This window comes from Wasmannia auropunctata, unplaced genomic scaffold (assembly GCF_000956235.1).
Source record: "Wasmannia auropunctata unplaced genomic scaffold, wasmannia.A_1.0 LD335985.1, whole genome shotgun sequence".
Taxonomy (NCBI): Eukaryota; Metazoa; Arthropoda; class Insecta; order Hymenoptera; family Formicidae; genus Wasmannia; species Wasmannia auropunctata.
In genome coordinates, this window is record NW_012026905.1 from 1,009,153 (window position 1) to 1,024,602 (window position 15,450).

The following is a 15,450-nucleotide window of genomic DNA, read 5'->3' on the forward strand; positions in this document are numbered from 1 at the left end:
CCCCTCCCTCTCCCCCTTTGACACATCGATACAACACGGCAAACAAGTTTCGCTTCCGGACCACCGCGAGCTTCCTCGACGAAGAGACTCGACGAAATGGGACTTACATTCGTCCACATTGAAGAATTATCCTTCCCCCGACATCCCCCTTTCACCCTATATTATTATTATTAAGAAATTCTCGCGCTATTCTTATTAAATCTAATAATTTAAAAATTATTATTCTTATTTAATTTAGTAATTTAATAAGTATTCTTATTAAATTTGTAAATTTAATAAGTATATTCTTAATAAGTTTGCATTTCCTATTATATCATCCGTTATTCAGAATCCTCGCATATCCACAATTTTGTTGAAATGAAATGTTCAGGTGAATTGATTCGGCACGGAATTTTTTTCGAGATTTTTTCATATTTTTTCGTGCTCTTGCGAGACAAAGATACGTAATAATACAAAGCTCCTTCCTATGGAGCTCTTCAATAATTCTCAGATACAAATTGGGTCACGAATTTCCGTCATTGGACCGAACGAAATTAATAATGACGGCAGCTGTTCGGCATAAGACTTTAAAGAGCTCTCTTGCTCTCGAGCGGTGTCGGGATTGATAGATTCCATCAATTTCGATGTCGATTCGCGGTTTTTCGGAGCATCGCCTTAATGGCGTTACCGTTAAACGTGTTTGCGGGAATACGTTATTATGTACAAAGAGCGCCGAGAATACCTTTCGCGATTTCTCTCGCGGCGTCACCTCGAATCGTTTATACCTTACGGTAATATCGGGGAGAGAAGTTTCAACGTTTTAAGTTTATCAAATAAGTGTCTTCGCCGCGCGGAGATACTTTCCGCCACGGGCGGACCGCGGTATCGAGGGCATCGAATTATCTCCGCGCGTGAAACGTATATAAAGCGCAGCATATTTCGCCAATTTGAATTAATTATCCGACTTACTTAACGTACCGACGAATAAATTCGCGAGCCCTGCGATTTAAGCGCGCGACCGTCCATCATTCCTTGTTAATTTATCACTTTTATCCTCCCCTCGGAAGATTTCCCCGCACGAGCGTTCCACACGGAAGTCGTTATCGCGTTAAAATCAAAACGTAAACCGTGGATTTTAATTCGCCTTTCAATTCGAGGCGACACAGCGGGAAAGAACAGACATCGCCGTCCGGGGAGAGATTCGATCCGCGTCTCCCGAAACAGATGTCTCAGATAGGGGGATTCGATGATTAAATGAGGAACGAGGCTCCTTATCCGTGCGCCAATCGAATTAATTAATCGGTCCCCTCCCGCTTTTACATCTCTCGATCTAATCCGTTCCGGTGGATTGCTGAATAATGCGCGATCCTAATCGAAGTCGACGCGCGCTATTTTCGATCCTCAGCGCGGCAGCGACGGCGCGGCGCGGCGGCGAACGGACGTTGAATTTTGAATAAATTTCAGAAGAAAGCGCATCTCTCGATTACACGGCACTTCGAACCGGCACCCCCTCCCCCCCTCCCCCCCTCCTCTCTCTCTCCCCTATCGGCTCTCGCGGATTAATCGACGCGACTTCCGATGGATTTTTAAACCGATCCCCACCGCGATTGAATTTATAGACGTATCTATGATGGAACTCTCTCGAATATGCATTTCGTGTCCGACGACGCGCGCGCGTTCCGCTTCGACTAATATTTTCATTCATTCGGCTAATCAGAAGGATGTAGAGAGCACAATTGGCATTCCGGGATCCCGGAAGTGCGTCGCGAATGTAAAAATGATCTCTCGTCGGGAAAATTATGTGTATAACGCTCACAGCTTCTGAAAAACTGCAATTACATTTACTGAAATATCTGTTACAATAAAAATACAGTCGCGAGGACGCTGCCCTTTCTGCCTATCAAATTCTCGTGCTCCGAGGATCTCGGCCCAGAGCTTGCTCGCGATTTCAGAGCGGAGAACGGGATCGACTGGCGAGAGATATTCCCGAGGATTCCGAAGTTCGAAAGCGCGAAAAGCTCGTCGCGCGCGGCCGAAAGCCGTCGCAAGGCTTTATCTCGCGGGGCGCAACGCGAAATCAGTTTACAGCCGGAGGGGGAGGCGCGCGTACGCTGTATTATTCAGCCGGGAAGGGCCGTGCCCGCGCGGCCTTCCTTCCCCTCCTCCTCCCCCGCCAAGTTGTGTATCTCTCGCGCGATACGAGAGGATGATGCTAAGCCACTCGCCGAAGGGCGAATTAAGCGCGGCGAGTCGAGCTCCGCGATCAGCGGGAGAACTTTCGGAGCTGCGACAAATCCGGCGCTACTCCCGGACTCCGGAGGCTGATTGGACGCGATTCCGCGCGCGCCGGGAACGGAGCAGACATCGCGCGGGGGATGAAGGGAGGAAGGGGGAGGGGGAGAGAGAAACTCGAAAATTAAAAAAAAACGAGGAAAAGTAAAAAGAGACGATGGATGGCAACAGGGGGAGGGAGGAGGAAGGCGGAAAGGAGGATCGATGCGTCATCGTCGTCGTCCTGCGTCGAGTCGCGAACGTCACCGGGAGTATCAGTCGACGGGGAGGTAATCTCGCTACTTCGGCGGCTCATTGAAATCCCACGCTAAATTTCAATCTGACGTGTACAAAAGTCGGGCCCTTTCCCTCATCCCCTGTCATCAACCCTGTCTCTCCTCCACCGCCTTTTCCTCCTCCTCCCCCGCCCCCCTCCCTGCACCTCGCCGTCCCGATTCAGCGCTTCGAGACTCCGTTTATATCGCGGAGACGTAGGACTCCAAGCTCCAGGCAACGGTCCATTTCCGCGATCCTCATCTTCCCGGCGTCTCCCCGCGCCGCCCCGCTCCTCCCGCTCCCTCCCTCCCTCCCCTCCGTCTCTCATCCTCCACGCCGAGCACACACGACGTCTGGACCAGCGTGTACGCGTATACAGGGTGTCCCGGGAACCCCCGGACCTCCGCCGCTCGCGGGGGTTCTCGAATAAACTCGCCGGGAGAATGGTCTAAATCTATATGTATCGGGTTCTTGTAAATATTTGAACAACGGATTGACATAAAATTACAGATTCCCGGGGAAGGATACGAGGGGGACGCGCGTGGAGATTCCGGTGCGAATGATTTATGCAAGACGATACCATAAAATTTTACCAAAACGTCGTATACATATACTAAAAGCTTAGTCCTCTCTGAGATCCTCTCTGATTTTTTGTGAATGGCTTAGAGTAGACTCACACTCTTCGCACATTCGTACTTTCGTCATATTTCAATAAATTATTATAGAAATTGAAAATGAGGTATTCGCGGCATTTGATAAAATTTTTAATTTTATCGACACCTCGACTTGTTTCAACTTTTCCTGTGTTCTTGAATTTTTGAATTATTAATTATCATTTTGGATTTTTAAAGTAGACCGCCAATTTTTTATTTCAATTCATTTTTAATGAGTACCTATTTGACGTTCGTTTTCTTTTCCAGAATTTCCGAATTGAACATCTTAACATTCGCGGCAAAGAGAAATAGAGTTCTGAGACACCATATGTGCTATACGCGCGGCCGCCTTCTCTCTCTTTCCTCGTCTCTCCCTGAAGTCCTTTTAAGGCCACCCCCCTCGCGTCCTCCCGACCCGCGCGGTGCATCCCTAACGTCCGTTTCCCTCGCCAATACCGAACGCCGTGGTATCGGTTTGTATACACACGGATGGGAGGGATACATAGGGCGTACCTAATTAAACTTGGGGAAAGCGACCGGGCACGTTAGAGACTTTCAGCGCCCGAGAGGAGAGATAGAGTCTTCTTGCCCTCCTCTCCTTCACCCCCCCCCTGGCCTTTCCGCGACGTCCTATTAAAGCCGCAGCCCTTAAAGGGCCGTTTTATTTCGCATGCTCGTCAAACGCGCTCGAAATCCCCGAGAACTTTACGCGCACTCCCGAGACGAAACTCCTCCATTTTTTCATCTCGGTGACATTAATCTGACGCAAAGAGCACGACACAAGCAGCGAGTAACGTATCGCATGTCAATAATAATTGTGTACACGTTAATAACAATTAAGCTATATTTTTGCAATAATAATAATAATAATATTAGACCTGACCGCTTGTTACACATCAATAGTCAATGTCGGCCAGTATGAGACGGTCTCCGCAAGAGATAAGGGGGTTTCCTTTCTTTCACCGAGTGCTCTCTTTTTCCTTCCGCCGTTCTTCACTCATTCCCTTACCGTTCCCCCTCTTACTCCCCTCCACCCCCCGAAAAAAGGGCTCAATTCTTTTTAGATGATTTTTCGTACGCTTCCTTGACGCTCTCGTTCTCGCGGTTCAAGTATTTATTGTCCGGCGACGTTGAAGGGCTTCGACGAGAGATGAAACAAGAGGATGACGGCTGAAGGAGGGAGGGGAGGAAGCCGGCTACGCGGGCTTTTGTTCGGCCGCGGATTGAAATTTAGCGTAGAATTACAATGAGTCGTCGAGGAAGCGGCGAGATTACCTTTCTCAGCTGATGCTAGTATATACCTTCGACGTGGCTTCGCCTCGTTTCCCCCTGCCATGTTGTGTCCGATTTATGCATGAAAGGGCCAGAGCATCTCTCTCTCTCTCTCTCTCTCGCCGGCCGGCCGACCGGCAATCGGCCTTTTTCTTTTCCCCCTCGGTTTTTCCCGCCCCTTATTTCTCTCCCGTCAGCTAGCACCGGACCGGTGCAGGCTTATCCCGTTATTAGCCCTCCGAGCCTTCTGTTATCAGCAGAATTCCTCTCAATAACACGCGGGTGCCTCCTCTCTTTTGTAATTAAAATAGCCTCTTCGCGTACACACTTATAAAATTATATTTATCAAAAGAGGCCGCGCGAGCGAGCGAGCGCGCGCAAGCGCGCGCGATACCACCGCTGCAGGTGTATCGCCTTCGTTTCCCAGGAAAAACGAGACGACGCGCAAACACCGACACGGAGAATTTTCTATCTCCCGGCGGCAACCTGAAAACCTCTTTCGAGACTTGTCTCGAGAGCCAGTTTTCTCGCGTCGCGCTTGACGGGGTAAGGGCCGCTTAATCGCAGGGAATCCGAAACTCGGCGCTCGTCGGGCTGAGCGGGCGCGCGGCGAGTAATTACGCCGGCCTTGTATACGTCGCGAGTGAGCAGCTCAAAAATCATCCAAGGTTGCGCGACGTAATTACGATCCCGGGGATAACGGGAGATCCGAGGTCGCAATTCGTCGGAGGAGGTCACGGCGCACGATAGGTATCTCTCGCGCCCGAGAGCGAACGAGAGACGTTTTCTCAGGGACGCGCGTATAGAGAACCTTGCTTCAGCTCCGTCTCCAAATCGCCCGGTCTCTTTGCTCGCAGAAAGCGGCAGGGACTCGCGCTCGCGACCTTGTTCGGCGGGATAAAATCTCCCCCACCCTCGACGGTCCCCCGGGGGCGAGATTCGGCGGGTAGGTCTTTAAAGCGCGTAGTTTCGGGACGGGGAACGCGGGCGAGGCGTTCGAAAACTCGTATAGCGAAAACGCGGCCGCGCGCCACGAAGCATTTCCGCGAAGAGCTAATTACCTCGTTACTAATGAAACTAATTGCTATCCTACCCGGCGAGCCCTTTGATCTGGCGCCCGCGTTTAAAGATTTCGCCGTAATCCTCCCCCCCCCCTCCTCGATCCTCGCGCGCGCTGTCTCTCTTTCTCTCTCCGCTCCGCTCGCGCCTTGTCAGGCGCACACACATCCGCGTAAATGCACCTTCCGCATTAACTCACGCGCCGCGCCGTGTCGAACGCGGATCTTGCGTAACGCAGCATCAACAATTCGCGAAGAATCATTCGCCTGCAGCGACAAACGGCGGGAACTGCGGCGCGAGACAATCTCGTCGACGAGAGTTGCGCGATTTCAGCCGCGATATTCGTTATCTTTACATTGTTTCCCTCTGAAATTGGAAGTGAAAATAAGATCGGAGGAGTCCGAAAGAAATACAAAGATTTTTTTGTTCCAATTTTTTAAAATGTGCGAAATTAGGTACAATTGAAGAAAATTAGTTATAGATTTTATAAGCTTTGATAAATTTATCTTTTTATTCAACAATATACAACGAGCTTAAAGAAAAATAAATAAATATTACTTTAAAATGGAACTTTTTTGAATAAATATTACTTTACTTAAAAACTTCCAATCATTTAGAATTATTATTAAAAAGTACCTTTTGACGGCACCAATACTATTTTACTTGAAAAGTTATATTACCGTTTACAATTTCGTATCTATATTTTCTCAGATTCGCCATCGCAAATCCTTTTGATCATTTTTGACCTTATTTAAAGTGAAGTTAAGCAAGGGAATGTCACAGCCTGTGCGTTATCTCGCAATTAAAAGTTGAAAGACGCGTGGTCGACATTTATAGTAGGGGGTCCCTCGCGTGGGAAAATCGAGGGTTGTTCGGCGAAAAGTTTCGAAGGCGAAACCGCGTCCTGCCTAATAAGATCAATTTTTCGATAACGAAGTGTTTTGTGTTCTCACTCTCATACGAAGGGAGGAAGGGTGGGCGCGAGGTTGGCAATCGAAGATGGTGGTTCGATACGGTGGTGCGAGGCGCTTGTCGCCGCTTTAAAATCAGTCCCGAAAGTCGCTAATGCCTTCAGACGGTCTCCCTTCCCCCCGTGTTTCCGGGTTCCCCTATCGGACGGAGGGGCGATTGGCACGCGTGGGATAATCGGAAACTGTTAAACACAGTAGTATCGAATAAGTATAGTATCGGAAGAAGACGACGCGCTTAATTTCTTCGTGTTTGGGACACGTGAAGTGTGTTAAATTTAACACAAATCTCCGCTTCACCTCGTCAATTGTGTAACGTTACTTTTATCACGGAAGATTTGCACCACAAATATTATATTTATATTACGCAGGTTTACGTAAATACTTGGCTTTCAGACACTTTTAATTGTGAAATCTTTGTGCTTTTTATAGAAAAATCTGCAAAGTCTTTAGTCCACTTACAGACATTTTTCAATGTGTCGTACGTGTAAATATAATTTCGCATATTACATACCGAATATATAACTTTGTGCATTAAGCAATAGAGATTATTATGATAATTGTTATAAAATTGGAGAGAAGGAGAAGAAATTTCAAAATTGAAGATTTAAAAGCCACCGACAATACAGATACAGGCATATTGTAAATTTATAATTCACGTATGCTACACATTTTCAGTACCTGTAGCGTATATCGGAAGCCAATTACAACACACAGGAAGAAGCATTTTGTATTATTAAATCGACCCTTGTTAAAATTTTGTATTGAATTTTCAACATATCCGTGTTAATTAAAGATATGTGATTGCTATACCTGAATATTTTATGTTAAACTGATGATGAATATTTCTTAGGGTTAAAATAGCACACTGTTTAATTTTATATATAACATTTGCGTTATCCTTTAACATGTTCGTCTTGTGTTATATTAACACAAAAATTTGGGACACGTAAAACGTGTTGAATTTAGCACGAATTTTCCAACTGTGTAATGTGTTACTTTTATACCACACGAAAGATCCGCGCCACAAATATTTGCATTTTGCAAGCTTTACGTAAACTTCTAGCATGCAAACGTCTTTCATAGATAAAATCCTCGCCTTCGTAATCACGGGAAAAACCCGCGTTTTCAGTATAGCCGATGAATGTGTCATTGTTCAGACGTCCGAAAGAAAAAAAAAAATCGAGTCACACCACCCCGCGGCGGGGCGTCGCGCGCAGAGTCACCCCGCAATCGCGGGACGTCTCTCTGTTAGGCTGAGCCGCCGCGGAAGCGGCGGGAAATCGCAGGCATTAGTTTATCGGTGAACGTATCCCGGGGAACGCATTCCTGGGCGCCCATCCATTCTCGTCGATTTTCTTCGGCGCGTCGCGTGTATCTACTTAATGCGAGGAACAAACGTCGCCGGCGAGATACGAGCGATTTTTCATTTTCGCGCCCCACTAAATAAATGCGCTGGAAGCTCTCTCGGGTGGCGAGGGAAGGAGAAAGAAAGAAAAACAGACAGAGAGAGAGAGAGAGAAAAGGAAGAACAAAAGAGAGAAGTGATTGTCGAGCACCGCTCGAGACGCGTTCGTGGCTTTGCCGCGTAAATTTAACGACCAATTTATAAGACGCGAAAAAGCGTTATGAGCCCCTCGCGCGCGAGGCTTTTAAAGGAGATTAATTCGCAAGAAGGAGCGCACATTTTCGGCAGCGTTTACGCAGATCGCGATGAATGGCGAGACGTCGCTGGCGAGCGTGTTCCTTTTTTTTTCCCCTCCCCAATTGCGGGCAGTCGCTTGTCGTCACTTTGTCGCGAATGAAACGACGGCGCCGAGAGTGACCCGAATGCTAAAATAAACGGACCAATGGCTGGACCCGGTTGCTCTCCTGGACGGGATATATCAGGCGTCAATCAAGATCGTTTAATCGGCCTCGCGAGAGAGCGAGTCGCGCCGCCGATGATACACGCGGGGGGAACCCCCGCTCCCTCTTCCCCCCACCGCCCGTTCCAACCGCGTCCGATTCAAGCGAGCCAGTAAGTTGACACCGAGCTGGACGGCCGAACTGTGTGCAAGTCAAACGCGAGTGACACCGTTTGCCATTCTTTCTCTCGTAAAAGGGGCTAAATAGGGAGAGTGAGATGTCGAGAATGTCGCGCGAATTAGCCGCGTGTCCGTCAGATTGTTTCGCGGAAAATAAGAAGATTAATAATTCTTGTTGAGCGCCGAGCGAGCGGAGAGGAGCGACCGGGACGATCGATCTACGGCGACGCCGTACGTCAACGAGAGAGTGAATCCTCGCGGGAGAGCGAGCGAGATCGATCGCTCGATTCTCGCTCGGTGTTAACACAGTCCACGAATTCGAAGGGACAGAGGGGGCGTAGGGGAGGATGGGGTGGGAGAGGAGGCAACGGGGAGAGGGGGAATATACAGGGAGAACAATGAATTATTTTTGACCTCTCCGTTACGTGAATTCCGCGCGCTCGGAAAATCTCGCGAACACATCGCCTTCATATTAGCTTTGTTTACATGGCGGAAGGTAATTAGTCGAGAATCGACGATTTTTCACGAGCGCCGCGCTCGCGGAAAATGGAATTTCAATGATTGCCGACAAAGTCAATCAAGCGCAGAATGTAATTATTGCTGAAATAAAAAAAAAGGCGAAGGGAGTGGGAGCGAGGGTGGGAGGGGAGGGGTGAAAAAGTAGTACGCATCGAAAATCGCGCGTGTTATTGCAAACTGCGCGCCATTTTATTAAACAAATTAAACGATTTAATGACGTATGCGCGAGCTCGCGCGATTGTTACAATTTTAGTTTAACTTGACGTTGTTAATAATCGAAATTAATCTAAAACAATGATAAAAATTGCATACGTTTTTAATGTCTCGCCTCAATAATACGTTTAAAATGAAATTACGCGATAATTATTATCGATATTATGCAGGCAATTATAAGACGACTCGCCGACAATACGTTCTGAAATAAACATTTAACCGGCGATCGGTCGTGCAAATAAATACCTTATGCCCTCCTTTCGAAAGATGCCGAAGATTAGCACGTTACACTTCCAATTATCCTTACACGTATCTCCCCTCTCCCTCTTCCTCCGCAAAACGACGTTACCTATCCATAGGAAAAAGATTACCACGAGCGCGTTCTTTAGAATTTCCAGCAAAATTGCCTTCTCTCTCTCTCTCTCCCGGAGAAATGAAACATGTCGAGAAACGGGAAGCACCACTGGACTCTCGGAGTGGCTTGTTCGTGAAATAAAGTCGCGGTATCAGGGGTTAAGCGGGCAGATAGAGAGCGGGAAAGAGCAAAAGATACAGAAAGTGAGAGAAAAAGAGGAGGAAGAGGGAGACAGAGAGAGAGAGAGAGAGGGGGGGGAGGAGGAACTGCAGCCGAGAGATGGAACCAGTCAGGGTGAGATTCACCACCCTCGTCCTTGCAGTCGCTGTCACAACTCTCTCTCTCCTCCTCCTCTCTCTCTCTCTCTCTCTCACTCTCTCTCGCTATATAGTTTAGCCGAACCCCGTGGCCAATGGCGGTACGCAGCTGAGCCATTATTGGAAACTCGTTACATGCACGGTGCCACCAGCGCCGCCGTTACAAAGGCGCTGGCCCCCGGTGGCTGGCCGTGTTACACGAGTACCCGTGGAGAGGAGCGAGAGAGGAAGAGCCGCGCGACTGTACGTCGTCGCCGTCGCCGTCGCCGTTAGATTGCAAGCCGACGTTATAATGCGCTGCCGACTGACGTGACGCAGTACATTGCACCGTATATCGCGAGGGGGTGAGAGGGCGAGAGAGGAAAGGGGGGGGGGGAGGATGTCTCCGCTCGGGTGCCGAATTTCTCTCGTCCACCCCCTTCCTCCCCCCCCCATACTCACGCCGAAGTTAAACGTCTCGTTTCCGCCCTCAGCGCGCGGTTCCTATCCCCTTCCGGGGACATCCTCTCCTCGCGCACCGAATTATACACGTCATCTATACTCTGTAATTTACATGTAAATATCAGGACGTCGGAAGGGGGAAGTGGGAGGGGGGCAGGAGGGAGGAAAAATCCTGAGATACTCCCGCGCGGCCCTTGGCTCCCCTTGAATTCTTGGAATTTTAGATTTTCGTATCCTTCAGTTTTCCCGAGACTTCTAAAATTTCCCCGAGTAGGCGAAGCGTCGGGTGTATTTGAGTAGGCGAAGCGCCGCCGGGTCTCTCTCCTCGACGGTCTCCTGCACGTATCTGCGAATCTTCGAAAATATTCCGGACCCCCCCCTCCTCTCCCCGCGGATCATCGAACGCCCCAATTTCGACGTACATTCGTAAGTTCTTAAGATTCCAGATTCTTCGGAACTTAAAATTCTAAAACATCCGACTAATCTTTTCCGGCTATCGGGAGACGCGCGATCGCGGTCTTGCGAATTTTTCGAGCTCGCAATCAAATTTCTCAGAGTTTTGCGAAAACCTTTGGTTATTAGAGTCTCAACGACTTCGGTATCGTTCTCTCGACCGTTCCTGGAACGTTCGTTCCAGGCCCGCGCCCGAGATCTGCCGCGAAATTCTGCCCTGTATATCACGCTCGTTCCGGCCGCGTGATGAATCACTTATGCTAATCCGCGGAATAGAAGGACCGCTTTCGGGGTCTTGTTCCTTACAGAAGCATTAAGTCGCGCACGAGCGTGTCACTCGGTCACGCGATGACGGCCTCATGAATCATCGGCGGTGTGTCCCTCCAACCCCCTCGTCCCTCCGCCTCCGCGGCCACCCTCCGCGCAGTCCCATGGGGAGGGGGGTGGAGAGGAGGTTGTGCAACCCGAGCGAACGCGCGCGGTGGCGCGCGTTTCATATCGACGAAATCCGAGCTATCGGCGGGGAGAGGCGGCGGTCACCGGGCGGGAGCGGAGGGTTGCGTATCGCGTGTCCTGGATCATCGGCGATCCTGGCCGATCCTGGTACGTACGACACACGTACGCGCGCGTCGGCCTCTCTCCTTGCCTTCGGAAGCCCGCGCGCTCTCTGTCGAAACCATATTCGCGCTGATTGCCGTTCGGCGATCCGCGATTAATTTACTGCGTAAACGCGCGAAACCGGACCGAACCGGTTAATTCCTAACTATTAATTGCCTCTCTCTCTCTCTCTCTCTCTCTCTCGGCCGTGGTATCGCAAAATGCAGGTGGGATATATGTCGTTCGGGAAGACTTTTATGAGCTGCGTATATATATATATATATATATACATATATATATATATATATATACATATATATATATATATATATATATATAATAAGAGGATAACGAAATAATATTGCTAGATAGAGTTTAATGTGTTTGATCTGATTTAGATGAAAGAAATTTCACGGATAAACTTTAACTGTCACAGATAAATGTTAAATGAGAAATTTGTTTATTTTAACGCAGACACACATATTGAAAGCTATTTCGACAGATAATTTAAAAACCTTTTCAGGGGTTTGTCAATTAAATTATAGCCTTATAATGAACTTAGAAAGGGAATATATTTTAATGATAATTCCATTAAATTACATTCTTAATTATTTGCCATGCAATTAGGTAAATGCATCAGTTTAAGAAATACCTTCTTTTCTTGGAATATTTTTAATTACCCGCATGCTTTACTTAACTCGAATCCCCCATCTTATTAGTCGGTTCGGAATATTTTCTCAGATATGTCGCGAACTCTTTTTCGCAATGTATCCTGATCCGCGAAAGGGTAGCGTGTTGTTTCAGGCTCTTCGCGCGTACCCTTGTCGCGTATTTTTATTAGGAGTTATTCTTCCCTTTTTTTCCTCTTTAGCAAGTGCCTTGCATGCATCGATTCTTCTTTGAATCTTCTTCTTCTTCTCTCTCTTTCTCTCTCGTTCGCCCGCTCTCTCTTTTCTTTCTAGCTCGGGGGATCGACGTAACGATCCACTTATGGAAAATGCCACGGTAAAGGAAGAAAGGCTCTTGTCGCTCACTCGGACATCATCCCCCGCAACTCCTTTCTCTAGTCCTTCCTCCGCCTCTGCCCCCATCCCCACCTACTGTTCCTCCGACCTGCTTATCCCTCGTCCTCGTCCATTCGCTATTCTGCTTCTCTTTTTTTTTCGAAGAAGAGAATCCTCTTAGTCTTCTAGTGGCTCGTCGCCGTCCTCGCGCTCCTCGGAATATGCTTTAGGTTTATAAAATCGCGTCTATATATCGCGAGCTTCGCTAACAGGTGCGCCTATAGGCTGCTCGATTGATGTATATGTATACATATACACTGAGCAAAAAAAAAATGAGTGCGATTACCAGAATTTAACTATTTTACATTTAACTAATTTATAGTGATTTCCGTGTCAACTGTATATATATTTTTTGTAAAATAAAATAATATTATTATATTAGAATTGCAGTAATAACTGTAAAAATGGAGCTTTTAACCATAATTATTTTACTGTGCAATTACAGCTATAAATATCATACATTTTTCTGTCAGTGTGCACACAAAAAAATTCGCCTGACATCTCAAGATCTTCAGATTTTCTATTTTAACATTGCTCGCTTATTGAAAGTATCAAATCGATCGAGATAATAATTTCAATTGAAATAATCAGATCTTTACTAACATCGCAAGATTGTCGAATAAATCCTACAGCTTTTTAGATCCTTAAGGTTTAAAAGGTCCTCGAATTGCAAAACTCCTTGAATTTCAAGAAAGTTCTATTTCGAAAAGTTCTCAATTGGCATATTTCTCTTTCTCGCTCGATTCCTTAATGGATGTCAAATCATTCCCGAAGGCAAACGTCAATGTGTGTCGGATCAATTCCCGTATAACGTCCTAAATTTTCCGCTTTACTCGCCGTTTATAGAACGCCGTAATCAAATTGTACATCGACTTAATTAAAAGAATCAAGAATTTGTCGATAGATTCGTCGTGTAACGAATCATTCGTTTCAAATTATTCCGCGTAATTAAACTCTTCTTCTTTTAAAAATCGCCCATTCCCTTCTTTCGGCCCTCCGCTCTCTCTCATCCTCGGGGGAGGGGGGGGGGAGACAAATAAGCCGTTAGCCGCGCGAGCTCTTTCCGGGTCACCCGGTACGTAGTTTCCCGGTGACTACTCGCAGGCCTGTCGGCCAGGGAGGCCGAGAGGGAGGGGCGGGAAGCGAAGGGCCGAGAGAGAAAGCGAGAGAGAGAGAGAGAGAGAGAGAGAGAGACCTGTACTTCGTCTTATCGCGAAGTGGCGGCTTATCGATTGGTCGGCGTGGATGCATTGCTTTGCAAAGTGGAAATCGTCGGTGCACTTTAAGTCTTCGGAAGCTCTCGCGGATTGCACAATAAGTATCGGCTGCTCTCGCAGGCAGCAAAACGTCCGCGCATCGGGGAGCTCCATTCGCTTCCCTCTCCCCTCCCCTTGCTTCTGTCAAGCGTCGCGGATTTAAATGGACAAATCGTGCGATTTGTACGTGGAAATCGAATTTCGATTACCAAGCCAATTATTAACGTTCGACGTCCCGATCCGCGGGACCTTCTCGGAAAGGGAGCAGCAAGAGAGAGAGAGTGTGAGAAAAAAAAAGATCGCATTCGACGACGCGAGCGCGAACGAATCTTACGAACGCGCATTTTCTCTCCTAAGCTCCCGAGTATTAAAACGCGATAATCCCACCCCGGCGTAGTTACGGTGTCTTACATAATCGGGACACGCTTAATGATTTTACGTTAGATAAGAGACTTACGTAATCTCATTAATATCGGAAATCCGCCGCGCGCGCGGTTCGCCGTTGGGCGAGTTATTTTTCGTTGTTGACGAAAGAGGTAGAGAGAGAAAGAGAGAGAGAGAGAGAGGATAGCAAATGCGGTAATCCTTAATATTTAACTCTCCACACGTGACTTCAAAGTAATATTAATATGTTTCGTTAATCTTCGTGTGTGCCGAGCATTACAACTTCGTGAAATATGAATTTCTCAGAGTTTTCCTCCCTCCCTCTCCCTCCCTCGTCCCTCCAGTAAGCGTTTTCCATCCACACATGCATCGGTGGAAAATAGCGCATACCGCGGCTTACTTCAATTTCTAACGCGGTTCTCTTTTTCCTCTTTCCTTAACCGAGAGAGAAATCGGAGTCTCTCTGTGCCGCGAATGCTTCGTGTGAAAATATAATCTAGCCTGCTTTAAACACCCTCGCGCGGGCGCGCCGCGAGGATCGCTATTTTATGACTCGTCGCGAAAGATCCAGTTGGCCCAGTTTTTCGGAGGGGTGGGTTAAAGTAAAACGCTCGACAGATATTAATTCCCTACTCGATAGAAGATTTATTCGCAAACGTCCTGTCGATAGGATCACCGGATTCCCGTTCGCCCGATATTGGCAGACGGTTCTCAAAATTGAAGAAACATCATACAAGTCTAATTCGTAGCACCCGTAAGTCATTTATCGATACGATCGCGTCTTGCGCGATTCGCGTTCGGTCGGGAGAGGGAGGGAGGGAAGGGGGGGGGGCGGGACTCGTGACAACGAGTTTCGAAATAAATGCACATCGGTACTTCTGACGTTTTCTCTTGCCTGGTCGATTTTCGTCGAGACCTCGATTAACGTGATTCGTATTAACGCGGGCGGGCAGTTGACAGTGCCATGCCATCGCTGGAAACGAAAGGGATATTTTATTTTAAAATTTAGACAGCGTCCGCGAGGGCAACTCCCCTCTTCCCGGGGAACATTATTTGGGAATTTCCTCCGTCGCGGCCGCAACACACAACTCGATATTCAGACGAAGCGTATTATAAACTATTTGTTTACGTTGCCCGCTCAGAATTTACAAGCTAACGTGGGATCCGTGCGGTACATTTACCGGGGTGGAGGAGGGGGAGCTTTGCGAGCTCTACTTTCGCGAGTACGTGACACACTTCTTCCACTTCGCTGCGCCCCGGTGTATACGTACTTCCCGCGAAACGGACAGTCGCATGTGTTCGTAATGACGCCCGACCGGCTCTCTCTCTCTCTCTCTCTCTCTCTC

The 15,450-nt window shown here is 47.8% G+C and overlaps 1 protein-coding gene across 1 annotated transcript in view; it reads left to right on the forward strand.

The window, feature by feature from the left end:
* Positions 1 to 15,450, forward strand: part of LOC105454452 (hepatocyte nuclear factor 6-like) — an 88,197-nt gene that overhangs the window by 16,296 nt on the left and 56,451 nt on the right. The gene's annotated exons all lie outside the window — the stretch shown is intronic.